Source organism: Ambystoma mexicanum, chromosome 9 (genome assembly GCF_040938575.1).
Source record: "Ambystoma mexicanum isolate Mex_15411 chromosome 9, UKY_AmexF1_1, whole genome shotgun sequence".
NCBI lineage: Eukaryota > Metazoa > Chordata > Amphibia > Caudata > Ambystomatidae > Ambystoma > Ambystoma mexicanum.
In genome coordinates this window covers 220,133,655-220,161,507 of record NC_090931.1, presented here as the reverse complement: position 1 = coordinate 220,161,507, position 27,853 = coordinate 220,133,655, and positions in this window count along the sequence as shown.

The window sequence follows — 27,853 nt, the reverse complement described above, 5'->3', positions numbered from 1 at the left end:
ATACCCATTTCCCTATGTAGCTCCTTGGGTTTCTTGGGTTTTCGAGCTTCACAGATGGTGGGTCCAGGTGGTTGGTGATGATCTGTTTATGCAGTTTTTCTCTCTCTTTTATTATTGGGCCTGTGTGCTGGCCATCATCTGCCGGCATCAAGGGGTGCATACCAACCATTTCGATCATTTCATCTGTGGTGCGTGCCTTCCGGGCCTTCCAAAATCTAATTATGATCAGTGCAGCTCCAGTCAGTATTATGCATCCAACTATAATCTTCAGTCCGTCCGACAGCCAAGATGGCATCCATGACCATAATAGTAAAAAACAGCTGTCATCCTTCTTCACTCCTTTACTTTCATCCATCATTTTGGAGTGCATCTGGGCCAATTGTGATACTGCTTCTGTCAGTGTACGATTGTCAGCATCGTTATCAGGAATGAATGTGCAGCATGCTTGTCCTATCTTTGCGCAAACTCCTCCTTCCATTGCTGTGAGGAGGTCCAGTACATATCTGTTCTGTAGTGCTACCATCCTCACTGCTCGCAGTTCCTCTTTCATTGCATTGAATCCATTTACTGTAGAATTAATTGTCATCATTAGTTCCCATCGAGTTATTTTGCGTTTGCGTAAGCTTGTAGTCCCGGATGTATTATTGAGGAGAAGAACATTGCTGCTCTGCTGAATAGTCTGTGTTCTGGTGGGATTGAAGTGAGTGCTGTTTCCGACCTTCCCCATAGGTAGTTTCCTGTCAGAGGTTCTCCTTGTCTTTTCTTTCTATTCAGGACAGTGTTGTTGCTGTTGTTTTGGTTCTCTGGCCCCTTCTGAGGTTGTACAGATCTCTTCTTGCTCTTGTTTCCTTCATCCATTTTAGGGAAGTTTGCCACGTTCACATGTTTCTGGGGCACCACTAGTGATGGTACATTAACGTGTACCATTGTGCAAACACCATTCCACAGAGGGGGCAGTGTGTGGTATGCCTTGTCTCCGCAGGCCCAGTAATGGTCCATTAATACTGCTGTTCCTGCTCCCCCCTCAGGTAACTCTATCACGCTTGCACAGTTGGTGTTGTATCCCACGTCCACTTCTCCTCTATGTTGGTAGCATACTTTAGGTGCAGACAACGGCAGTATCGTTATTGGGTCTTCATCCTTCTCTATCAACGTTAGCATGGGTACGTACTTGACCCAAGTCATCCAACATCTGTCATTGTGTTCAGCAATAGTTGTAATATTTTCTCTCGTTACCATGTTGCTGCCAACCACTCCTGTGTCCCATTTGTTGTCCAGGTACACCTTCCCTGTTATTGTTATCAGTGGCCTTTCCCAACATCCATGTTTACCAGGAACTTCAGTGGCGTACCAATCGCATGGTAGGTATTGTAGTGTTACTTTCTTTGTTTCTCCTTTTTCAGGGCCACTTGTCATGTATCCGAATGCTTCAGCATGCAAACTGGTCTTGTGGTAACTCAAATAAGTCTTGAGGAAGTTGTTTTCGTATAGATATGTGTCTCGCGTTTTCCATACCAGATGCACCACCGTCCCTTGAAATCTCCCTCTCGTTTGGAACAGTGCCAAGTATACTATACATCGTGCTGTCTTTTCATCTATTTCCGTGGCAACGAAAGTTCGAGAAGCGCTCATGGCGTATGGGATCAATGAGCAGACGTAGCAGCTGTCTTCTGTTGTCTGCTTACTTATTTGGGTCATGTGTTGGTACCACATGTTGTTCGAGACGTGTGCTGAATCTTGTATGTAGTTGTCAATATCTTTATTGTCTGAGTATGTGCTGCGTTTAACTCTATTTCCCTTGTGTGTAATTTTGCTAGTACCACCTAACGTAACACCTGTTGCAGCCGTGGGTGGGGGTATATTAGGTTTGGGTGCAGCCAAAATATTGATAGCATAACTTTTCTGCCATACAGAGGCAGCCAAAAACCCGGTGATCATCAAAATCCCTATCATCTTTATTACAGAGGCTAGTCTCACCGGCATTTTGCTCTTACCTTGCTGCAGTCCGGCAGCTTATTCTTGCGACGTTAAAGTTGCCCGCCTGAAAATTCTCAATATGCTTGTTATTAGTGTTGTTGTTTTCAAGCTCTCCCTATCAAGTAGTCGTTCAGTGCCCAGGCGAAGAGCTGTTCCCACGCCAATTTAAGCGATCTATCTCTTAGGGCAGGCAAGTGTTGGTGAAGATGGGGCATTGATTGTTCTATGGCCAAGAGAAATGCTGTGTAGTAGACACGCACCCTCCTTATTTTCAGGTACTTTGGCCTTTTTATGTGATAGACAAATTGGTGTGATAGCTCTTCAGGGTAGTTATCGTCTGGGGGTAGCATCTACTCCTGGGCAATGAACTTTGTTAGTTATCTGTTTTCTTTAGCAATACAATAATACGCAGTACTTGCATGTGCGAGAAAGAAAAAAGAGAACATTCAAGTGTTTACAGGTGTATATGTGCAAAACAATGTCCTTCAGTTGGGTGATTACTGCAGTGGGTAGGGGGTTGAAGGGCAGAGGGTTTGGGGCTCAACTGGCGGAAGTCTGTTTACTCTTTGATCGTGTGACCATGGGGTGGGCGGTATGGGAATTACCCCTTTCTATGTCAGTAGTTGTCTCTGGGGAATCTGGGGGGTGGTAGGGTATGGAGACACTTAGGTCGTCAGCTGTGGTAGAAGTCTCTTCCTCCGTGGGTGACGCTGTTGCTGTTCTTCCAATGGCCCTGTCGGTGACGCTAGGGCGGGTCTGGAGTTTGCAGATCTTTACGTCGTGTAGGTGATTCCAAGCACGTTTGTCCTGCAACTTTACTGCTCTCGTAGATACCTCTTCTACCAGGTGGGGGCCAGAGAAGCGTGGGCTGTTCCACTTTCTGTTGAAATTGCGGAGTAGCACGTGATCACCTTTAGCAATTTTGCACAGTTTTTCCTTTTCCAATTCCTTATCCGCGTCTTCTTGTCGATCACTCTTAGACCCGCCCCACGTGCGCTCGAGCTGTTGAGACACAAACACTACACTAGTAATCAAAGAAGACACATATTGGTACATTTCATCACCAAGAACAGTTGCAGTGTTTTCATAATCTGTTAATGCTCTTGATGTTGGCATTAGAGGAAGGCGCATTTGACGTCCGGTCACCACCTTGTGAGGAGTGAGGTGGTGGTCGGAGACTGGTCTATTTCTCAGCTCAAATAGAGCTAGCGGAAGGCAATACAACCAACTCTTCTTTGTAGTTTGCTGTATCTTTGCAATTGCCTCCTTCAGTAGGCCATTCAGGCGTTCGCATATACCGTTGGCCTGCGGGTGATATGCACATGCAAATTTATGCTTGATGTTCAGTAAGGATGTGATGTGCTGGAACATTTCATTAGCGAAATGCGGACCATTATCCGACCGCAGTACCTCGCACACTCCCCACCTGGGGAAAACCTCCCTCACTAGAAATTTAGCTGCTCTGAATGCATCTGGGTGTGAGCAGGGTCCTGCCTCAATCCACCTGGAGAATGGGCATACTACTACAATCATATACCTATTTCCTTGACATACGTTGATCATATCAACATAATCAATATGGATGTGTAGGAAGGGTCCCTCTGGCCGGGGTATAGTACCTTTTATCACTTTCAGCGTGTGACCGGCCGTGAACTGTTGACATGTGAGACAATTGCTGATAACATTTGTCACATGGGAATTTAACTCGGGACAGAACCAATCTTCCCTAATTCGTGCTGCAATAACTTCCTTGCCTGTGTGGGCTGGGTGGTGGAGTTGGCTCAGGGCGGTGTTCAATAGTGCCAATGGCATTACCATCTTTCCAGTGTTACCCTGGCGCCATAGTGTGTCAGTTGGTGACATTGTACATCCTGTTTTTACCCATATTTCTTTTTCTGCCATTGGTGCAGCCGCTTGTAGCTCCATTATCTGTGTGGCTGGGAGATGAGTGTACCCCTCTCTTATCAACATCTCCTTAGCTATCCCCCTCCCTCTCCCTCTTTCTAACTCTGGGGGGTTCCATATCTCACCAAAATATGCAGCATACTTCGCATGTGCATCTGCTGCTGCATTTCCTTTTGAGATATGATCTTCTCCATTAGTGTGTGCGGTACATTTGACGAAAGCTAATTCTTGGGGGTCATTTATTACTTCAATTAGTTCAGCTAATAAGAGAGCATGTTGCACTGGGGTGCCGTCAGCTCTCCTAAACCCTCTTCTCCTCCATTTGGACAATCCTGAGTGGACAGTAGACGTGACATATGCGCTGTCAGAATATATAGTCACTCTTTTGTCAATGCTTTCCTTCAATGCCAAGATCAATGCAACCAATTCAGCTGCTTGAGCGGAGTAATGCTGTGGTAATTGTACGCATTTCACCGCCACACACACCGGTTCCTCTGTCATTTTTACCACTGCTGCCCCAGTTCTCCTTATCCCATCACTTTGGTCTATTGTTGATGACCCATCAATGAACAAGAGCTCTCCTCCATCTAGTGCGTCCTCTTCAACTTTTCTAGTACATGAGTACATTTCGGTAGTCTGTGTACAATCATGTGCATAGTCTCCTTCCTCAATTACTTCTGCTATACACCTTGCAGGATTAACTGTGCTGCATCTAACAATTGATAATTCTGGTCTAGATAAGATGATCTCATAACCCGACGCCCTCTGCGTGGTTAGTGTGGACTTAGGCTTGTTCAATATTGCAAATAGTGCATGTTCCACAAATAGTGTGATTGGGCACCCCATTGTTATTGATGATGCTTTCTCTACCGCAAAGGCAGCTGCGGCGAGACCTTGTTCGCAAGGGAAATGTCCTAACATCACAGGATCCAAGTGGCCACTGTAAAACGCAACTGGTTTGTAACCCATGCTTGTTTTTTGAGCCAACACTGCTTTCATTACTGCTGAGTCGCAATGTGAAAATATAAAGAATTGTCGTTCATAATCTGGGGTGGCCAGTACCGGAGCAGTTGATATTGCATCTTTCAGTTCATCAAAGGCCTCTTTCATTTCCATTGTCCACCCCAATTTTTTCTCCCCTTTGTTAGCTTCTTTTAATGCCTCAAGTAGGGGTCCTATGTATGAGCTGTAATCAAATACCCAAGCTCTACAGTAGTTGCACAGTCCCAGGAACTGCTGCAGTTCCCTCACTGTTTGGGGCAGCGGCGTTTTTGAAATGGCCTGTGCTCTTTGTGGTGCAATCTTTCTTCCGTATTGGGATATGAGCTGACCAATGTAAAGTACATGTTCCTGACAGTACTGTAACTTTTCCTTGTCTACCTTGTAACCCTTTTCAGCCAATATTGTCAGCATCTTCAATGAGTCCTCTCTGCATCTTTTTTCGCTTGTGCTGCAAATTATTATGTCATCAACATACTGCAACACTGTGCTTTCCACTTCAATGTTACCCACGTCCATCTGTATTACTCTGTTGAAAATTGAGGGTGACTCGCAGTATCCTTGTGGCAATATGGTGTGTTTCCATTTTGTGTTTCTGTATGTGAAGCTCGTCAGATCTTGTGAGTCTGGGTGCAGGGGTATTGAGAAAAAGGCATTTTTAAGGTCTATCACTGTAAATCGTGATGCCTCTGCTGGAATGCCACACAATATTGTGGCCGGGTTTGCTGCTATGGGGTATTCTGCTTCCACTATGTTGTTCAAGGGCCTGAGGTCCTGGATGAAGCGCCAAGACCCCCCTTTTGCTTTGCGCACTGGGTATACAGCTGTGTTACATGGTGATTCTGATGGTACCAATATGCCATTATTTATAAGGGCCGTTATTGTTTCATATATGCCCTCATCTGCCTCTTTTGATAGTGGGTACTGCTTCACTCTGGGGAGTATTGCACCTTTTTTCAATTTTATTCTTACTCCCCCTATACTTTTTATGCACCCCACGTCATAGGGACTAGTAGTCCATAATGATGTTGGTACCTTTGCCATATCCTCCTCAAAGAAGGGAACTGGGGTGGATGTGGGTGCTTCAAGTGCCATTGCCATTTTCTGTGCCACTTGTTTGTATGTCACTCTTAGCCATATTTCTACACTCATCATAAACACCATTTCACCTTCTTCCTTTTCTTCTGAGAAGAGCTCCTCGTCCGACACCTGGGTGAGCCTACATCCCTCTGCTAGGGCTATCACTGCCCTCCATGCTCTTCCTTCTCTGTCTTGGGCATGTACTGCGATGTAATCAGCAGTTGCTATAATGCTCTCTATGCTCACTGAAATCACCTTTTCTTCTTGTTCATTGGCTGGTGTTTCTGGTCTAAACTAATAGGCTGCTGGCCTCCTCCAGATCTTTCCTTCTATCCCTGGCATCCATGCAAATGCCATGTCTGTCCCATACTGGAACAGTTCACCATCTACTGGCTCAGCCCTAATCACTGTCTGTCCACAGTATGCTTGCATAATTTGTCGTGCAGTGAGCATGTTTATTCCTGGAGTGGAGCAAATTATGCCGTCCTCCGTAAAGGAGATCGTCATATTCAGCCTGCTCATTATGTCTCTCCCCAGTATGTTTACTGGTGAGGCCCTAGAATATAAAAGCGGGACTGACATGTCATAATCCCCTATTGATAAGGGAATGTTATCATTAAAGGGAACCAACCCCCTAGCCCCAGAGAATCCTTGGGTGTTCATGGCTTCACCTGACATCTTAAATTTACCTTCCCTTATGCAAGACCGGGTCGCCCCGGTGTCAACAAGGAATGATAATTTTTTGTCACCTATCGTTACCTCTATGCGTGGTTCCTCCGAACTATTAGGTGTTACCGACAGGATGGGACACACCAAGGCCGTCTGTGGGCTGTCCTATTGTGGGTATAATGATTGACCACCTCCTGTGTAAGGGTTGTGTCCCAGGACCGTCACCCTTCCCAGTTGTGTTTGCTGTAGTTGTGTATTGGTAGAGGTTATGTTATGGTCTTGAATTTGGGCAGGTTGCTGTACTTGCTGTACTTGGGGTTGTTGTGTTATCGCTACCTGTTGTTGTGGCAGTGAATATGTCTGTGGCTGTTGTTGTGTTACTAGTTGCTGCTGCCCATTTCCCCCATTTCCCTGTTGCAATGCCTGCTGTTGCTGGATGCCCTGCTGTTCCTGTGTAGGCCCTTGTTGTCCCTGTTCTCCCCATGATGGTGTGCCTGGTCTCACTCTGCGCGTGCTTGACATGTGCCCTACTAATCCACAAATCCAACCCACCGGTGGTTCCCTGTTCTGCCATGGAAAGCTTCCTGAGTTGTCCTGGTATACTGGTTGCCCGGTGGGGTAAACATTTCTAAATCCTCCCCCTTGATGTTGTGTGTTATATCCGTATCGTCTCCCCCTCATCATTCCTCCCCTTCCCCTGTTGTAATTATAATATCCAGCTCCTGGCGTTGAGTATCCTCCTCCCATGTTAGTCGTGTATGGTTGGAGTGGCGGCAGCTGTTGTGTTACAATCTGTGATGATTGTATTTGGGAGGGATCTTGTGCAGCCACTACTTGTGTGGGGTTTTGGGTCATTGTTGCAGGTGTAGTTATTAGTGCACCTTCCATCGTGTATTTAGTAAGTTTTTTCTGTACCAATTTAGCCTCTTCCGCTTTTCTATCCTCTTTCTTTTGTTTCATCTTTTCTTGCCATGTCCTACAATGATGTACTATCGTCAGTTGTATTTCTGGCCGTGCTTTTGCTTCCATCCCCGCCACCTTCTTCAGTTGTTTCTGAACTGCTTCTGGGAGCCCTTGTATTAGTATATGATAGAATATTGCTGGTGTTTTGTCCCATTGTTCTCTAGTTTCCATACGCCACTTCTCTTGAATTTCCTGGATATAATCAACAGGATCTTCGTTCTCACGCATCTTGCGTGAGGTAATCGCTCCTATGTCTGATGTGTCTGGGTACTGTACCCTCAGCGCTTGCCATAATGCATGTCTGCAGTTTGCGAATGGTGCCCCATCGTGTGATGTGTTTGTTATTGTGACCCCAGGGAAGCCTGCTCTCTTCCAGATGTCATCTGCTGCATCCCCCAATATTGATATTAGAAGGCCCTTTACATCCCCCACTGCCAGTTTCTTCCTGCGGTGTGTTTTTCCATTTCGTATATCCATTTTCCCGCACCTCCACTTAATGATGGGAGCCTGCACTTTATATTTTCCTTGTCTGCATGCTTCCAAGGTACGTATTGTGGTCTAACCCCTCCCCTCTCCAGAAGCGGCATTAAGTTGTGTCCTGTCTGACCCCCTGGGTTCCACAAGATCGAGTCTGTGCACCCCTCCTCTTCTTCCATTTCTTCTACATCGTCAATTGGGTCCATATTTCCCCTGCTCGTAACTGTTTCTCCTCCATCCCTTCCCCTTCTCTTATCATTTCCTTTATTTAATGTGGGCGTGTGTATTCGTTCTCCCTGCCTGCGTCCAGGGAGGTCTCTAAGCCGGCCTGCATAGGGTGTCAGTTCGTGGGGGAAGGGTGCTAGTTTAGGTGGGCATGTTGCATGTAATGAGCGTGAGGTGGTGGAGCATGTTGGACGGGGTGGTGAGGGTGTAGCTGCACGTGCCTGCCTTTCCTCCATTCCTTGCTCTTCCTCCTCACTTCCCTCCAGTCCTTCCTGTCTCCTGCAGATCCATGGTGATTCTCTATTTGTCCGGGTGATGTATAATTTATCTAAACTTTCCCTTTCACTGTTTCTTCGTTCCTTCTCCATTTCCTCTCCTTCCTCACTACAAAAGTCATTCAGGAATGGCAACCCCCAATCTGTCTTTTTCCCCTTAATCGTTACGGTTTTTAAGTCTATTAGTTCCGTTCCTCCCTTTTCTCCTTTACCAATTGGTCCCCTTTGTGCTGACGTTGTTGCTACTTCTGTGTCTCTGTATATATACCTCCTTACTTCACTCTCCCCTCTCCTATCTTCTCTTTCCCCTTCATTTTTCTCCCCTGTTTCTCTACTAATTTCCTCTCTTTTCATTTTCAATTCCTCTATTACTTCACTATTCATCTTTTCCATTATCCTTTCTTCTTCTTTCTTCCTTTCCCATCTCGCTCTTTCCCGCTCTAATATGCCCTCTATCATCCTCCCTTCTTCGTATTTCCTTGTTGTTTCTGATAGTAATCTCCTCTTCCATATTTCCATTTCCTTTTCTTTCTCTTCTTCCTCTCTTTTCTTGTCACGCAGTGCTGCTCTGGATACCCTTTCTGCTACTGCCTTCACCCTTTCTGCTTCTCTCTTTTGCTCCTCAGTCCGTTCCCTCATTTTTTCCAACTCATTCTTGCTTTCTTTCCTTTCCCGTGCTCTCTCTCTTTCCTCTCTCTCGAGCTGCTTGATTAGTGCATTCTGCTCATCCCTTAATTCTGCTAATCGTTCCTCCAAAATCTCTTCCTTTTCTCTTAACAGCTCTCCCCCCTTTCTTTTCCCCTCTTCCCCTTTCATTTCACTCTTCCTGGTATTATCCTCGTCCATTTTCCTTACTGCCTCCTTCTCTTCCCCTGTTAATGAACCTCGTAATTTTAATAGTACCTGCGCAGCTACCCACTCATCATGCCCTATTTCTGCGACCTGCTCTTCGTCAGTCCTCCCCTCCCCTGCGGGCATCTTCATTCGAGCTGATCCCGTCGTACTAGTCTGCTCCCCTCCCGTGTGGCCACCTCTAACTGTATATGGTGGCGGGCTGTATGCCGGGTTCGAGTACCCCTCGGCCGCCTTTAATTGTACTATTTCTCGTAGTTCTCTCAACGGATATAACCCCCCTTCCTCCTTTTTCACTACCTTCGCTAGGGGCATATCGTTACTCTGTTCCTTTTTTATTTCCTTTTCGTTTAGGTTGTTACTCTTTTCTCCTTCCTCTCGTCCGTTCCCCGTGTTCTGTGTGCCTTCACTCTCTTTTCCCCCATTCTCTCCTTCCTCCTTAATCTTCTCCTCTTCCGTTGCTTCCCCCATAATGAACATTCCGTTTGGTCCTGGTCGGGACCCTTGAAACATCCTCCACAAGTTAAACACCTCCACGTGGTGTATCAGCTTCTTCCCCTTGTATGTGTTATGCAGATGAGTTAACAGTGAATGTTGGGTATATGGATCGAAACTGCCATTAGGCGGCCATGGTGTCGTCATTTTGTTGTCCGTCCCCTGTGTCCATTCTATGCTATATTTGATCAGTTTCTCCCTATGGGGTGACAGTGTTTTATATATGTGCTGTAGCGGGGTAGTGAGGGTGTTCCCCCACCCTCCCGATCCTGCCCCGTATGACATAGTATCACTTCACTTGTTATCCTACCCCTAATTGGCAGCGGTTATCTTGCTAACAGTGTACACTATACAATCTTCGATCTTTTACCTGGCCCCGTAATTTTGGGGACTTGCGATTGTCCGCTAGGGAAAAATAGAGAATATAGCATTTGCATTTGTATACTCTTTTCTTTCTTTTCTTCCTTTACCAAACACCTTTACGGCCCCCTGCGGCTGAGGCGCACGAAGCCCCCTGCGGCTGTGTGCCCCGTGTGATGTTCTTATACAGCCGTCCCACTTTCTTTTACCCCTCCTCCTCTTTCTCCACTTGCCGTGGCCGGCGTTCTCCGTGCGCAGCCACGTCCCCCTTTTCACCCTTCCCCGATCAACTCGTTACCGTTTATCTCCGTCTCCACTCCCTTACCATAATTCTCTTCCGCACCACTCTCCAAAAGAAAAAAAAAATGCCTTGTGTTCGAGATATCCTATGAAAGCCCTACTGGTGACGTCACCGATCTCTTCGAAAACTACTGGTAAGTTCTTTACATGTTTTTAAAAGTACGAAATACGCTTGCAATCTACCCCCGTTAACCCCACAGCTGTCTTCCTGTCACGCCTGGAACAAGGTAATCAATAATATAATGGGACTGTGCACACTGCGTCGCCTCGCGTGTGATACGCCCCTCGACAGGAGGGCTTAACCAGCCAATTATCTTCCGTATTAGGCAACCAGCTAGCTACCGCCTACAGGGAAACGTCATCTATCTATCGAGTTTCCTGCTCGATCAATAGGGATCCTCGTCTACTCATTGATCAATAATCACCAAATCGTAGGAAGCCGCACACACACACACCCTTACACGTGGTCGCGACCTGGGCCAATCAGTGTCTATGAGCGGCCGCACGTGAGGTTTTCGTGCTCTGCCCCTCCTCTTCCGTAACGTAGCGGACTGCTCTCACACTTGTCCAGCTACCATTCACTTCACCGTCAACACTAATTTCATCAACCTTTGCCGCGCACCTGTGTAACACCTCCTGCCTCCCGTATTCAATTCCTCCCCCCTCCCTCACAATTTCACATTGCTTGTTGTGCGTGGCATACTCACCAAGTTCTCTTGATGCGGGGCCGCTCGACTGCGTGCACCCCTCCAAGCAGCTCGCCACCTCCCCTCATCTGGACCACGTCTGGACACTCGCCAACCGCGGGCGGGATACTTCTCAACCGGCTCCCGAAGGCCAATATCCGGATTGCGCTGTCCGGTCTTCTCGCAGTTCCGCGATGGTCCTGTAGTCCTCAAAAGGGGGCAGCGGCAGAGGGGGCCGCGCCGCCGGGCCTCCTCGCAACGGGAGTACTCGGAAAAATAAAATAAAAGCAGACCTTAAACAGATCTCAGCAGTGCCTCCAACTTGTCGGGGGGAAATTCTCCCGGGGTCGGCTGGGCCGTCCTCGGACCCCCGGGCAGGGAGGCCCCAATTCCTCCCGTGTATCCCAAAAAATGAGTATGAGGCACACGCAAGAAGCAAGGTGATTCTGCTGTTTATTAAACAAAACGGCAGGGATGGGTCAAGGATCGTACGCGTCCGTCCTGACACTCTCTCTTCCATCGTGGGGCTCGCAGGCCCTTTTTACCTTAGTATGACGTGCTACTTGCGTCACCTGGGAAAGTTAGCAAAAAAACCTAGCGCCACTCTGGATTGGTTCCTCGAGTGGTAGGGTTAGTATAGCATACGTATAGAGAGCGTTGTTAGTGGTGGAGGGTCAGTCAGGTGGTATACTTGGGTTGTCCCTTCAATTTGATACATGAAAATTGTTACACGGAGACCCCTGAGGATTGGCTAATGTTAAATGGCGTCAGTGATAAGAGCCCCATGTTCTGATTGGTCCATTTGCGAGCCCCCCAGTCTGGGACCATCGCTGTTCCCAGCTCGCGGTGCACCTGTCATTTGCAACAATGTATCACTATGGGTATGTGCAGACAATGTGAGGATTTGTTCATATGCTGGAAGGCAGACTACTCCCACCGCCGCAGATGTCCATTGAGTCGCTTAATTGTATCTGCCTGTGTCTTGAAACGTGGGATCCAGGCGCCTCCCTCCTGTCAGGTTCGGCTTGGTCACGTGAGGTGAGACCGTGGTTGAGGCAGAATTCTGCACATTTAATATTGCATTTTCCACTGTGTGCCTGGCTTAATTTGCAGGTGTGACCTTGGCGTCGGCTTGCGGCATGCGAGTTTGCAACATTGTGCCCTTGACTGTCTGCTCTCGCCGGGCTCATTCTGCAGGGTCAGCAACTGTACTCTTGCTCATTCAATGTTCATGGAAGCTCTTGCTTGCGGCCTACTTGGGCCTGGTGCATAGGTAGAGACGTTTGATGCACGGCGCTTTAGGTTATGGTATGATATTGCTTAATCCTCAGTATCATGTCTTCGTTATACTTCTTATTGCAATGTATGGGTTTAGAAGAAGCGTGAGCAAGCATCTTAGATGAGTTCATTGTGCGTCTTGCGTTTCTGCATTTTGAAAAACCTATGTGAAAAATAATAAAGATGCGCGTCGGTGGGTGTGTCCGTCACCTACGTCATAGCACTGAATATGTTCTTCGTGTGGATTGATGTGGGAGTGTCCAGTGTGCATGTTTGCACGGGTGTGCTGACCGTTGACTAGGTCGTCATGGCATCTCTAACGATGTGTTCATTTACTGTTGAATGGTTCAGTCGAGTTCATCCATGCCGCAGGTGTCGGCATGGGAAGGGCAGGCTGGTGGGCAGGCTGGTGGGCACATCCGTATGTTCCTGTACCAGGGTATCTGGTCATCTGGTAGATGGGCAAACTCCTCTCGTGGCGGGTGTCTGGGCCGCGATCCTCTAGGCCAGGGGTGTGAGGGGATGGTTGGAGCCTTTTGTTCCATTCTCCCACTTCAACAGCAACAGCACCCCTGGCTGATGTGCAGGCAGCAAATGGCAGGGCACGTGGGCAGCAGGCAGTCAGGCAGCAGCAGACGGCAGGTGGGAGCGTGCTCGGGGATCTAGGGGGCAGTAATTCGGCCTTGTGGGCAGGAGCGTGGTCTTCCGTGTGCTTACGCGTGGCCAGCTTGATACGGAGTGATTTGGCACGTGAAAATCCTGCACGTCTGCATGTAAATCGAGGAAAGGCCCTTAGCGCGTATGCACGTCAGCACGCATATGCAATTTCATTGGACCAAAGGCCCTTAGCGCGTAAGCGCGTCTGTGACGTGATGCACGCTGGGTGTTTCCCTCATGTCACGTGATGACAGAGCACATGTGGTAAAACTGCACGTCCGAGTGTCATCGTGTGTAATCGGAGGGAAGTGAGCGTACACGCGATTGGCTTGGGTACGTGTACTTCGGGGTGCGCAGGAAGTTCCACACGCGATTAGCCTGGGTACGTGTGTTTCAGGGTGCACAGGAAGTTTCACATGCGATTGGTGGAAATCCACGTGTGCTCTGTCATCACGTGTTATGAGGGAAACACCCGCGCGTGTCATGTCACAGATGCGCTCACGCGCTAAGGGCCTTTGGTCCAATGAAATCGCATATGCGTGCTGACGTGCATACGCGCTAAGGGCCTTTCCTCGATTTACACGCAGACGTGCAGGATTTTCACGTGCAAAATCACTCCATATCAAGCTGGCCACGCGTAAGCACACGGAAGACCACGCTCCTGCCCACAAGGCCGAATTACTGCCCCCCAGAGCCCCGAGCACGCTCCCACCTGCCATCTGATGCTGCATGACTGCCTGCTGCCCACGTGCCCTGCCATTTGCTGCCTGCACATCAGCCAGGGGTGCTGTAACTGTGACCACCCCTGCTGGAACCGAAGACTCCCGACTGGGATTCCATCGCTCCACAGCCCAGCACCAGGACCCAGTTGCCCACCCACTCCTGCCTCTGGGGTTGTCATGTCGGGCACTGCAACATCTGGCACCACTGACAACCCCCGGCCAGAGAGGCAGAGGGGCACCAGCTTCAGTGCCAGGGAAGTTGGTGTCCTGGTGGAGCAAGTCCTGGGGCAGTATGATGCCCTCTACGGAAGGGTGCGTGCTGACAAGGAAGGACGGACTCGGATCTGGACCGACATCGTGACTGCCATCAACGCGGAGGGGGTGGCAGTCTGCGACTTCCAACATGTCAAGAAGTGCTGGGAGGACTTCAGGTCCAGGACCCTGAACAAGGCCCAGCGCCTCTTGAAGGCAGCGGATGCTAAGGGGCGCCGGGGCCACTTGTCGGAAGATCAGATGAGGGTCCTGGAACGCATATCCCCAGCGCTCCACATCCAGGTCCTTGAGAGGCCGACCCGTCTGGAGTCGAGCGGTAAGTGTACATGCATCATGATTGTAAGCTGTGCGTGTGGTGATGTGCCAGTAGTGTGCCGGTTGCACATATGTTTGTATGGGGCCGAGTATGGGTGGGGGTGTACAGGGCCGTGCGGCTAACACATGCGAGGGCTGTCATGTGTGAGACATGGATGGTGCTTGTGTGTGTAGGCTTGCATGCCAAATGCAGTTGCGTGGGCACACATGTTTGGATGAATGTGTATGTAAGTGGGCATGTTCGTGATGTCAGGCATGTATGTTGTTTTCAGCTGCATGTATCAGCACTGTGTACATGTGCATGTGTGTGTATTTGACAAGGGTGCAACAGTGATGCAACATGGATGTGGAAGCCTGATTGGCAGATGTGACATGGATGCCCATCTGAACACTGCGACAGTTGGCTGAGGTGTACACATGCATGCAAGTGTGGTGGTGTGCGTGCATGTGTAGTGCACTCCCTGTGTTGCATGTGATGACTGGCTCACCTTTGCCTGCTCATGCTGTTGTATGTGTATGGATGGTGCTGGCATTTGCGATGTGGCTGTGGTATGGCTCATGTGTGCATGTATAAATGACATGTGTGTTGCCGATTGTGATGCCATGTCTGAGGTTTGCCAATGCCACTCATGTGCAACTGTCATGTGTGTATGTGTCCATTGTACAGTGCCCTGATGCCTGTGTTTCATTTCTCCCTGTCTGCAGCGTCAACTGATGAAGAGGGCGGAGAAGGTCCTGTGGAGCACAGCGGCGGGGATCGCACCGCCAGCCGGAGACGCAAGGCCCGGCTCCCCTCCCAGGTTGTGATCTCGTCGGGGAGTGAGGAGTCCGGTGCCGCGTCCCAGGCCGCAGCTGCCGGGGGGAGGTCCAAGAGGCGGAGGACGGAGTTGGACTCCTCGGCAGCAGAAGGGGCAGCTGGGACCCCACAGGGCCCAACGGGGGAAGATGGCACGGAGTCATCCAGGTTGGTGAAGGGTTTGGTGGAGGAGGAGGCCGTGCAAGCAACAGAGACGGGGTCTGGAGGTGGGGATTCCACTGGTGCTAGTGGTGCAGTGCAGGACCAGGGACAGGAGGCAACACAGGTCGCCGCGAAGGTGCCTGTGTGCAATCCTGTCCGTGATCCTGTCACTGCATCATCATGCACCAGCAGGGATGCCTACGTCCAGACCCGTTTTGAGGCAGGGGATGAGCTCACGACAACTGGCCTTCCTCTGCCTGCGGACGTGGCTATCCGGGTCCGGGTTGAGCCTGTCCTGACTGGTGTGGCGTTGCGTCAACGGGCCATGCGAGGTGACCTGCAGTCTTTTCATAAGCAGACTGCACGTCATCTCGAATGGCTCGTTGACCACGTCGGCCTACTGGGACAGGTCACCCAGGCCGTATTCCTCCGTTTGATGGGGCTTGCTACGACCCCCTCCTCAACTGAACCCCCTATGCGCCAGTCGTCCACCGTGCCATCTTCCCATCCATCAGTCACCTGGGTGCCCTGTGGAGCTGCCTCTGACGGTGCGGCCAGGCTGGTGGAGGAGGCATCCCTGCCACAGTCGGGAGTCGGACGTCCAGCAGGGGTGGCCACATCAACGACTGCACCCCAGCCAGCGGAGGATGTGCAGGCAGCAGGAGGCAGTGCACGGGCAGAGGCGCAGCAGCAGCAACGTGGTGGGAGCCATGATGGCTTGGGGCCTTCCACATCGGAGGGGCAGGCATCGGCCGGAGGGCAGGAGGACCCAGGACGGAAGTGTCTTCCGTGTGGCAGCGGTTGGGCCACGCCATAGATGCGGAGCGGCAGCGGGCGGAAGAGGCACGGCTCACAATGGTCAGGGCGGAGAACTCCATGCGGAGGGCCCTGAGGCGTGACGAGTGCCTCGAGGCAATCCGCAGGGAGTTTGGGGGGAACATGTGGATGGCCCTGCGGACCCTCGGGGCCATGGAGGAGGAGCGCCTCCGGGACATTGAGCAGGAGTTCGATGATGCCCTGGCCCGGAACATCCCGAAGTGAGCCGTCGGACTAACCCGATGCCCTTGTAAATAGTTCTGTAGTTAGTGTTAGGTTTCCTTTGGTTTAGCATTTTTTTTGGACCTTTTGGACAATGGCCCACATTTTGTATATAGTTTATTTTTTTAGGTACTGTTATTAGATAGGTTTCATTTATTCGGTTGGGATCATGGACCCTGGATTGTTTATCTGTACATAGTTGACTTTTGGATTTTCTTTTTTTTAATGATTTCCCCATGGAGCAATGGTTTTCGATTTTAATTTTCCATTGGATTAACTTTTGTGGACTGTGACTTTGGACACCTTTCGTTTGCATTATGATTTGTGGTTTTGCATTTTTTCACGTACCTGCTGGTTTTTTTTAAAAAAAATTCCATTATTGTTTCTTTATTTTTGATTCAATTTATGTTGCGTTTAATACATATTTTTTCTTCAAACTTCAATGTGTAGTATCATCTCATTGGTTTCATGCATATCATGATATGGGTTTTGACATTCACTGACACCCATTGGGTGTATGTGAGGGACATGTGTTCATTTCCAAACTTGCAATTGGGGTTCTATCATGTTTTTGCTATTTCTAAGTGGGTGGATGCAATACTCGGGTGGGTGTTGGCATTTGGAGGCTGACCATAAGGGCCAGGGATCTAGATTGTGGGGGCCTGGTGGAGGGTGCCCCTGGTGGCTGGGGGGTGGGGGTGCAGGGGAACATGAGTGGGGACCTGGTGGAGGGTGCCCCTGGTGGCTGGGGGGTGGGGGTGCAGGGAGACATGAGAGGGGGCCTGGTGGAGGCTTCCCCTGCACTGCTGGGGGGTGGAGGTGCAGGGGGACATGATTGGGGGCCTGGTGGAGGCTGCCCCTGCACGGCTGTGGGGTGGGGGTGGTGGTAGACATGAGTGGGGGCCTAGTGGAGGGTGCCCCTGGTGGCTGGGGGGTGGAGGTGCAGGGAGACATGAGTGGGGGCCTGGTGGAGACTGCCCCTGGTGGCTGGGGGGTGGGGGTGTTGGTAGACATGATTGGGGGCCTGGTGGAGGCTGCCCCTGTACTGCTGGGGGGTGGGGTGGTGGGAGACATGAGTGGGGGCCTGGTGGAGGCTGCCCCTGCACTGCTGGGGAGTGGGGGTGCAGGGGGACATGAGTGGGGGCCTGGTGGAGGCTGCCCCTGGTGGCTGGGGGGTGGGGGTGGTGGTAGACATGAGTGGGGGCCTGGTGGAGGGTGCCCCTGGTGGCTGGGGGGTGGGGGTGCAGGGGAACATGAGTGGGGACCTGGTGGAGGGTGCCCCTGGTGGCTGGGGGGTGGGGGTGCAGGGAGACATGAGAGGGGGCCTGGTGGAGGCTTCCCCTGCACTGCTGGGGGGTGGAGGTGCAGGGGGACATGATTGGGGGCCTGGTGGAGGCTGCCCCTGCACGGCTGTGGGGTGGGGGTGGTGGTAGACATGAGTGGGGGCCTAGTGGAGGGTGCCCCTGGTGGCTGGGGGGTGGAGGTGCAGGGAGACATGAGTGGGGGCCTGGTGGAGACTGCCCCTGGTGGCTGGGGGGTGGGGGTGTTGGTAGACATGAGTGGGGGCCTGGTGGAGGCTGCCCCTGGTGGCTGGGGGGTGGGGGTGCAGGGAGACATGAGTGGGGGCCTGGTGGAGGCTGCCCCTGCACTGCTGTGGGGTGGGGGTGGTGGTAGACATGAGTGGGGGCCTGGGGGAGGGTGCCCCTGGTGGCTGGGGGGTGGGAGTGCAGGGAGACATGATTGGGGGCCTGGTGGAGGCTGCCCCTGCACTGCTGGGGGGTGGGGGTGCAGGGGGACATGAGTGGGGGCCTGGTGGAGGCTGCCCCTGCACTGCTGGGGGGTGGGGGTGCAGGGGGACATGAGTGGGGGCCTGGTGGAGGCTGCCCCTGCACTGCTGGGGGGTGGGGGTGGTGGTAGGCATGAGTGGGGGCCTGGTGGAGGCTGCCCCTGCACTGCTGGCGTGTGGGGGTGGTGGTAGACATGAGTGGGGGCCTAGTGGAGGCTGCCCCTGGTGGCTGGGGGGTGGGGGTGCAGGGAGACATGAGTGGGGGCCTGGTGGAGGCTGCCCCTGCACTGCTGGGGGGTGGGGGTGGTGGGAGACATGAGTGGGGGCCTGGTGGAGGCTGCCACTGCACTGCTGGGGGGTGGTTGTGCAGGGGACATGAGTGGTGGCCTGGTGGAGGCTGCCCCTGGATGCTGGGGGGTGGGGGTGCTGGGAGACATGAGTGGGGGCCTGGTGGAGGCTGCCCCTGGTGGCTGGGGGGTGGGGGTGCAGGGAGACATGAGTGGGGGCCTGGTGGAGGCTGCCCCTGCACTGCTGGGGGGTGGGGGTGGTGGGAGACATGAGTGGGGGCCTGGTGGAGGCTGCCCCTGCACTGCTGGGGGGTGGGGGTGCAGGGGGACATGAGTGGTGGCCTGGTGGAGGCTGCCCCTGCACTGCTGGGGTGTGGGGGTGCAGGGAGACATGATTGGGGGCCTGGTGGAGGCTGCCCCTGGTGGCTGGCGGGTGGGGGTTGTGGTAGACATGAGTGGGGGCCTGGTGGAGGCTGCCCCTGGTGGCTGGGGGTGGGGGTGGTGGTAGACATGAGTGGGGGCCTGGTGGAGGCTGCCCCTGCACTGCTGGGGGGTGGGAGTGGTTGTAGACATGAGTGGGGGCCTGGTGGAGGCTACCCCTGGTGGCTGGGGGTGGGGGTGCAGGGAGACATGAGTGGGGGCCTGGTGGAGGCTGCCCCTGGTGGGTGGGGGGTGGGGGTGGTGGGAGACATGAGTGGGGGCCTGGTGGAGGCTGCCCCTGCACTGCTGGGGGGTGGGGTGGTGGTAGACATGAGTGGGGGCCTGGTGGAGGGTGCCCCTGGTGGCTGGGGGGTGGGGGTGCAGGGAGACATGATTGGGGGCCTGGTGGAGGCTCCCCCTGCACTGCTGGGGGGTGGGGGTGCAGGGGGACATGATTGGGGGCCTGGTGGAGGCTGCCCCTGCACTGCTGGGGGGTGGGGGTGCAGGGGGACATGAGTGGTGGCCTGGTGGAGGCTGCCCCTGGATGCTGGGGGGTGGGGGTGCTGGGAGACATGAGTGGGGGCCTGGTGGAGGCTGCCCCTGGTGGCTGGGGGGTGGGGGTGCAGGGAGACATGAGTGGGGGCCTGGTGGAGGCTGCCCCTGCACTGCTGGGGGGTGGGTGTGGTGGGAGACATGAGTGGGGGCCTGGTGGAGGCTGCCCCTGCACTGCTGGGGGGTGGGGGTGCAGGGAGACATGAGTGGGGGCCTGGTGGAGGCTGCCCCTGCACTGCTGGGGGGTGGGGGTGATAGGGGACATGAGTGGGGGCCTGGTGGAGGCTGCCCCTGCACTGCTGGGGGGTGGGGGTGATAGGGGACCTGAGTGGGGGCCTGGAGGAGGCTGCCCCTGCGTGGCTGGGGGGTGGGGGTGATAGGGGACATGAGTGGGGGCCTGGTTGAGGCTGCCCCTGGTGGCTGGGGGGTGGGGGTGATAGGGGACATGGGTGGGGGCCTGGTGGAGGCTGCCCCTGCACTGCTGGGGGGTGGGGTGGTGGGAGACATCAGTGGGGGCCTGGTGGAGGCTGCCCCTGCACTGCTGGGGGGTGGGGGTGATAGGGGACATGAGTGGGGGCCTGGTGGAGGGTGCCCCTGGTGGCTGGGGGGTGGGGGTGCAGGGAGACATGATTGGGGGCCTGGTGGAGGCTCCCCCAGCACTGCTGGACGGTCGGGGTGCAGGGGGACATGATTGGGGGCCTGGTGGAGGCTGCTCCTGCACTGCTGGGGGGTGGGGGTGGTGGGAGACATGAGTGGGGGCCTGGTGGAGGCTGCCCCTGCACTGCTGGGGGGTGGGAGTACAGGGGGACATGAGTGGTGGCCTGGTGGAGGCTGCCCCTGGATGCTGGGGGGTGGGGGTGCTGGGAGACATGTGTTGGTGATCAGTAGTGCAAGGTGACATTTGGGTTGGCTGGGGGGCATGGCCATGGTGGATGGGTTGCCTGTGGGACATGAGCAGGGGTGCAGGGTAGTCCCCTGTGGTGTGGGCTGCCTGCAGGGGCCGTGGAGGGTGTAGAGGGAACACCTGGGAGGACCCACACGGCCAAATCACGTGTAGCATTCCCCGGCACCACCTAAATACACGTACCCTGCTGAAATGGCGTGTGAATCTTCCCGCGCACCTCGGAATACACGTACCCAGGCCAATTGCGTGTGGAACTTCCCGCGCATCCCGAAGTACACGTACCCAGGCCAATCGCGTGTGGAACTTCCTGCGCACCCCAAAGTACACGTACCCAGGCCAATCGCGTGTGGAACTTCCCTCGCACCCCGAAGTACACGTACCCAGGACAATTGCGTGTGGAACTTCCCGCGCACCCCGAAACACACGTACCCGGGCCAATCGGGTGTGGAACTTCCCGCGCACCCCAAAACACACGTACCCAGGCTAATCGCGTGTGGAATTTCCTGCGCATCGCGAAGTACACGTACCCAGGCCAATCGCGTGTGGAACTTCCTGCGCATCCCAAAGTACATGTACCCAGGCCAATTGCGTGTGGAACTTCCCGCGCACCCCGAAACACACGTAACCAGGCTAATCACGTGTGGAACTTCCCGCGCACCCCGAAACACACGTACCCAGGCTAATCGCGTGTGGAACTTCCCGCGCACCTCGTAGTACACATACCCAGGCTAATCGCGTGTGGGACTTCCCGCGCACCCCGAAACACACGTACCCAGGCTAATCGCGTGTGGAACTTCCCACGCACCCCGAAACACACCTACCCAGGCTAATCGCTTGTGGAACTTCCCGTGCACCCCGTAGTACACGTACCCAGGCTAATCGCGTGTGGGACTTCCCGCGCACCCCGAAGTACACGTACCCAGGCCAATCGCGTGTGGAACTTCCCGCGCATCCCAAAGTACACGTACCCAGGCCAATCGCGTGTGGAACTTCCCGCGCACCCCGAAGTACACGTACCCAGGCCAATCGCGTGTGGGAGTTCCCGCGCACCCAGGTACACACGCACACGCTATTTTTCACACAGCGGGTGTCCGTGTTTGTCGGTACCCCTTTGCACCTCATTTGTCCTAGAGAGCCACTGTATGGACCATTCATCATGGCTGTATATGGGTGCTTTTTGTTATCGCACATTTTGGCGCACATTTTTTTCAGGCGCAGGGACGCTACAGCCTGCTTTCTTGTGGCGTACTTGTTTGGCCCTGTGCGCGTCTTTGACCGTGCGCTGGTTTGCCCTATTCGATTCCATGAATACGGGTTGTAGGCGAGCGTGTGGGCGTTCCGCGCACTTGCCTCCTGTACTTCCCCCGTGACGCCCATATTTTCACGCGTTGTTCCCCATTCTGAGTGTTACGCCCCGTGTTCCGCCTACTTTTGTGATGTGCGCCGCGCTATGTGCGATTTCGCAGTGGCCGTTGCGCACGCTATTGGATGACCTGTGCGCCGGCGTGCGCGGCGCACATTTTTAGCGCACATCCAATGTTTTTCTCGCGCACGGACTTCCATGAATCGCTGTGCGCTGGTTTCCCTGTGATGTTCGCACTTGCACTGCGATTTTCGCACTTTTCCTGTGATTCGCACGTTTTGGCATCTCTGTGCTGGAATTTTCGGCGCACATTATTTCCATGAATCGACCGCTATATGTGCTTCTTATGAGTGAAACTACCTTTTTTAAAATTGGAATTTGGAATTTTGATTGTTGATGTTGGAATTTTTCTTTTATTTTCTCCTGTTATTTTAGATTTTTTTTGGGATCCCTTAAGGTGCTGCCACCTTGGGTGGGGGCCCTTACGCACGTAAAATCTACCCTAGTTGATTTGCACATGCGACAACACAATGCACTCATTCATCTAGACCACAGTTAAATGAGTATGTGCAGTATAGTAAGTACATCACAAGCACCATGTTCCTCTTAAATAACAGTTTTCATTGCTCGCCTCCGTGAGGTTCGAGTGCAGCTTGCACCCTTATTTTCTAGTAGTGTATTTCTTTATATACCTAGCACTCACTTTCTACCCAGCATTGACTTTGGCTACTAATCACGTAAACAATAGGCTTCTCTGCCTACACCGGCGAGAGATACACATACCCATACCATCCTCCATATACTTTGATTCATTTCACAGGAACCAGGCTTTCCCTTAACGCACATAGCGTTTGTTCTTATATAACCCTACACTACTTTAACAAGCGTCGAGTAGTAATGGTGACAGTCCCGCCTCCTGTGCTAGCACAGGGGCGGGACCCTAGGCGTACGTACATCCACGCGACGCCTTGGTATCACCATGGCAACCTATAAATACCGCCCTTGTCATTCACGCTCGCACCCCTGCGGCAGCATCTGACATTGAAGGAGCGTTTCTGCTGAGTAACGGTAAGCGAATTCTTCGCGCTCGAGATCAGAACATGTTTAAAGATTGACTGCATTCTGATACCTTTTTCACATAACCTTAACAGGATTGATTACTCAGACTGGACTGGTCCTTAACGAACATTAGTGTCCTAAGGATTATAAGGTACAGTTGATTGATTACACACATTTCTATACACTACACTACATACAACTATAACAGTCCTATTGCATATCTTTGATTATGTTTCTTGTTTCTTTTTCTTTCCACTCTGACAACCACTACTATACCGCTGGAACACTTAAACGCATCTTGGAATTGGTATGTGTGTCTATATACGTTGGATTTTGAATTGATTGTGCAATGGCTGTTCCTGCATTATGTTGAATCATTGTTTTGTAACAGTGACAGATTGGGCATTATAATCATTGTACGGCACTGATGAAGGTTAAAATAACCGAAATGCATTGGCTAACGTACACAATATTATAGCCAGTATCTTTAAGCCCATCCACTTTGAATATGAGACTGAATATTCATGAGTGTAGAGAACATTAATAGATGTGCAATAAATATTATATTTTTGAGAAAACAACAGACTATGTCTAAATTGAATTTTTACGTAAATACAGTAATTACAGCACAGAATTTGAAGGTCCCTACTATAAGGGCAAACTGAGAGCACCAGTCTTAATAGAGTTATTCCACTCTATTTTTCTTTGGTCATATATTTTGGTCCTTATGCCATAGGACCTTCATCAGACTGGTTGCCCCTGGCTAAAACTTGATCAATGAATACAAAGCGAATTACGATTGATTAAAACTACAGTAACAGGACGTGGTGCCCACCTTCAACCTCTTTGTGGGAGAGCTTACTTACCCACAGAGGTGTTGGTTTTTCAGGGCTGCAAATTCTGCAAAGAAAGTCATTTTGAGAAAATGGAAATGTGTTGAGAGACCAACATACTTGGAATGGGTGGAGGATTTGAGACAAGTACCCAGATTTGAGAAGATTGTTCTTCGCAGAGATAAAAAGATGAACTTGTTTGATCAAATGTGGGGTAGATTTTTAAATGAGTGATATTATTGTCTCTTTGATGTTTCCTGAAAATTTCCCACTTGGAGGGTGGTGGTAGGTTTTTGAGATACCGATTGTGATGAATTTGATTGTTTTATTGTTAATGCTATTGATTTAATCCTTTGATGTACATAAAATTAATAAACATGTTAATATAAAATATATATAACGTTGGTTGTGCCCATCTTCAATCTGAGAGCAAGTCTTACTCAGCTTGACGTCTGGGTGTCTGCTGCAGTGATTACTGTCTGTTCAATATTCCTAGCACAAATGGGGTCACACGCGTTAAACCCCTCCCACAACCAAATGGGCACACGTCCCGGCAGCAGGTTCCGTAACCCCGGGTTCTCTTTGGAAGCAAGATGCTGTGTTACCTACATGTGGCGAGCTGAGCCTTCTCGAATGTTCTGCTTGATATTTCTCTGTCAGATGAGTGTTGAGCTAGTGTGCCATCTGAACTCAACTCCACCTGGGACCTTTTACAATAGCCTGATCCAATTACTTGAAAAAATGACTCTCTGCACTCGATTTAACTGCATCCATACACAGGCCTCGATTGATGCCCTCGGATTCAGACGTTGCAGGGGCCTCTTTAAATATGAATAAAACCTTGGCAGGCGTCTGCGGAATTGGAGCCTATTTTGTTAAGCTTTGTGTCAAAAGTTCAGTCTCTGTTGTTGAATTGCTTTGCATACCTTTATTACTCGAAATGAGAAATGACGCAACAGTTTGGTGATGCTAAAAAAAGCAGCCTGAACCCGTTGTGAACATGTTTTAAAAATATGAACGTTCTGTGTATCTTAGTTGCAGTGCACCAGGCATTCAGGCTGGCTCAGAGCAAACATAACAAAAACTCGCCCGCGAAACCGGCTCCAATAATGAACCCACAAATGAGGACTAGTGACATCAGAAAAAGCAGATTCAGCAGGAGAAGCTCATCACAGTATTTTCAGGACCTGCAACAAAACCTCAATTTTAAGAGAAAAGGAACAAGATTATAATTCATCATTGAATTCTTCATTTTCTCGTTGGGTTATTGGTCCTACTATCTTAATTGCATGTGGTCATGATTGAGGTTGTGCACTCATTTCCCATTAATAATTAACCAGATGCCTTATGCTGGAAAAAATGGTTGCCAAAATTCACCAAATGACCTTTTCTGTTGTTGCCTGGATTGTGGCTGAAGCTCAGGAAAATCTCTCCTTCTGCACTCAAAAATGTTTATAAAAAACAAATGCCCAGCGTCGCTAAGGACTCCTCAGGTCTCCATCTCCTTCTGCAATGTCACCGACAGGCTTAAAAATACAAGCATTGGCAATGCCAGCAGTTGTGGATTTTGTATAGGCATGGGATTGGCATTTGCCAGGCACTGCCGAAGTAGTACTGACTGGCCGTTACTGGTAGCAGCTACAAAATGGTATGAGTACCTGGGCATATAGCAGGAGTTCCTGGCAAATCCTTATGCACAAGCCAAACATGTTTGCTTTGCTCAGGCATATTGCTTATGCATCAAGTAGCTGAGGACCCAGTTGCCTAAGGCATATTTATCAGAGCATCAGTGTATTTACAGCTCCAATTAAGCCATTGATTCGCAGAGCACTGCTTTGAAATAATACGGGCAGACGCTTTCAGTACAAAGTTTCATATTTCTGCTTGAGAAAGCCAGTTTAAAGAAATCCCGGGAGGACGTTGTTAGGGAGAATTCTCTGTTTAGGCTGAATTTCCTAACCTAGTGAGTCCCCCAGCAGCTTTGCTGGATTTCTGGAGTTTGTTTTTCCCATCCTGCCAAGAGTGTGACCCTTTTCCTCTCCCTCTTGGACATGTATGTGAGTAATTCCTTTGAGATGTCAATGTGTTCGATGGGCTATGGGGTCTTTTACTCCATAGGGTCTCATAAGTTTTTCTATGTGTGTCACTCTGCACCCTACGTGTCGTGACACGGGGGCGCCCTAGCGGGTCCCCCCACCATAGACTCCATACCCGGGGACTGACTACTGTCTCCCCGGGCATGTAAAGTCACCATTGGCTTTACTAGACCTAAATTTACTAACAGAACTAGTACCAACCATCTTATTGTGGACGTGCTAGTAGGGGTAATACGATTACTCCTGGATCTGTTACTCGAGGGGGCACTGTCCCGTCCCTCCTCGTCGAGTTTTGGCTGGTGGCAGTGGAAACTACTTGTTATGTTCGACCCCGAGCATAACCCTATGGGATCCGTCCCATTGTTGAAGATTGATACTGTTTTTTTCGTTAATCTCCAACGTACCACCGATCTACTTATCTTAAATAGGTTTATCGAGTGGTATTTTCTGCCAGAACTCGGGTTGTAAAATGGCGTCTGTGTTTTTCTCTGTGACTCCTAAACCAAAGGTTGAGCCCTTTGTTCCACTTTTGGCGGGCCTCTGGACAGAGACCCGCGAAGGTGGCGCCATTCTGTCTGGGTTACCTCAGGGGTGTGGGAGAGTGTTTAGACACCCTGGACCGAGTTGCCTTGCCAACTCAGGTCGCACTCTGAAGTGATTGGCCCAGGTGGTGAGCCTTCCCGCTCACCACTTAGCATGTGTTGATTGACAAGCTAGGCTGAATGAATGGGGGACGTCTGCATAAAAGCAGGGCCTTTGGGACTGGATCTTCAGGAAGTCGCCACTGGACCTAAAGAATCCGACGAGGGTAACGCTGAATCGACCTGCACGACGACACCTCCGGTGGAGCCCTGCCGAATCGTCTCACAATCTCCCGACGACAGAAGAGATCTCCCTGCCGGAGAGGCTCTTTCCCTGGCTGGTGGGAACAACCAGTCTTCTTCTTCTTTGTGCTTTTTGGTCGCCCAGGACGCAGTGGTCGAATTGCCCGTGCAGAGCACCCGGCAACCGGATAGCCACTACTCCTGCACCGTGATCGAAAGGTGGTGCCTTGTGACGGAGCACTCCGCGGCTGGTTTCTTCCCTGGTGGTGCACCGGACATCTTCTCTTCGACGACGAGAGCATCTCTTCTCTTGGCCAAGACCCGTCGTGCATCCACCACCAGGAACAACTGCCCCCGTCGGAGCTGTCTTCCACAACAAGGTACCGTAACCACCTGGCTTCCCTTTTCGATCGGTTCGTGTGAGGTATCTGATTCCTCTCCGTTCCGTTGGGTTGCCTCCAAGCTTTATTCACTCTTTGTTCTGAACTGGTTCCACCTGTCGCTAACCAATTTGCTAAACGAGACTTGAATGCATCACCCGTAGAGACTTTCCAGGACATCGTGCCTTGCCTCTCACCGAGTGGGCCTGGCCGCCGAACTGTATGATCTAGTGTGATTAATGCTTTCTTGCCTTGCATTTTTACCCGCTTCAGTACGAACCGTGTTGACTTCGTTACCTGCCTTTCTCTTCTCTCCCTTCCTCACTAAATATTTGAGTGTCATCTGGGTTGAGGTATACACCTCTGTCTGAAAATAAGTGGTGCCGATAGTGTGTTTCGGGGGATTGAGCTTATTCCATTCTGCAGAGTAATTGTATTTTGAATTATTTGCCGTGTTTCGCTTTAGTATTTTTCGTAGACGTTCTGTTATCAATAAATAACTTACTATCTTTATACTAAAGCCTGGTTGCGTGTTTACTCGTTTTGCTGCAGAGAATTACCCTATATTGTATGCTCCCTATACTGACCAACTTTTCTTGAGAGAAGTCTGACTGCTCAGCCACAGCTACCAATTGAATCTGTGTGGTACAGACTGCTACCAAGTGGGTTCATCGCAACACCTCTAGTCCTAAATCTTTTGCAGTGGTCCCAGAGGGAACTGCACAGGTTTCCGCCTAACACTGGTGAACAGCGGTGGGATTAGTATCGAGTATACAGTTTAGAGTGTTTTTCGACGCTGTAGAACGACTAACCACAAAACGTTACAAAAGCAACTTTCAAAAAAC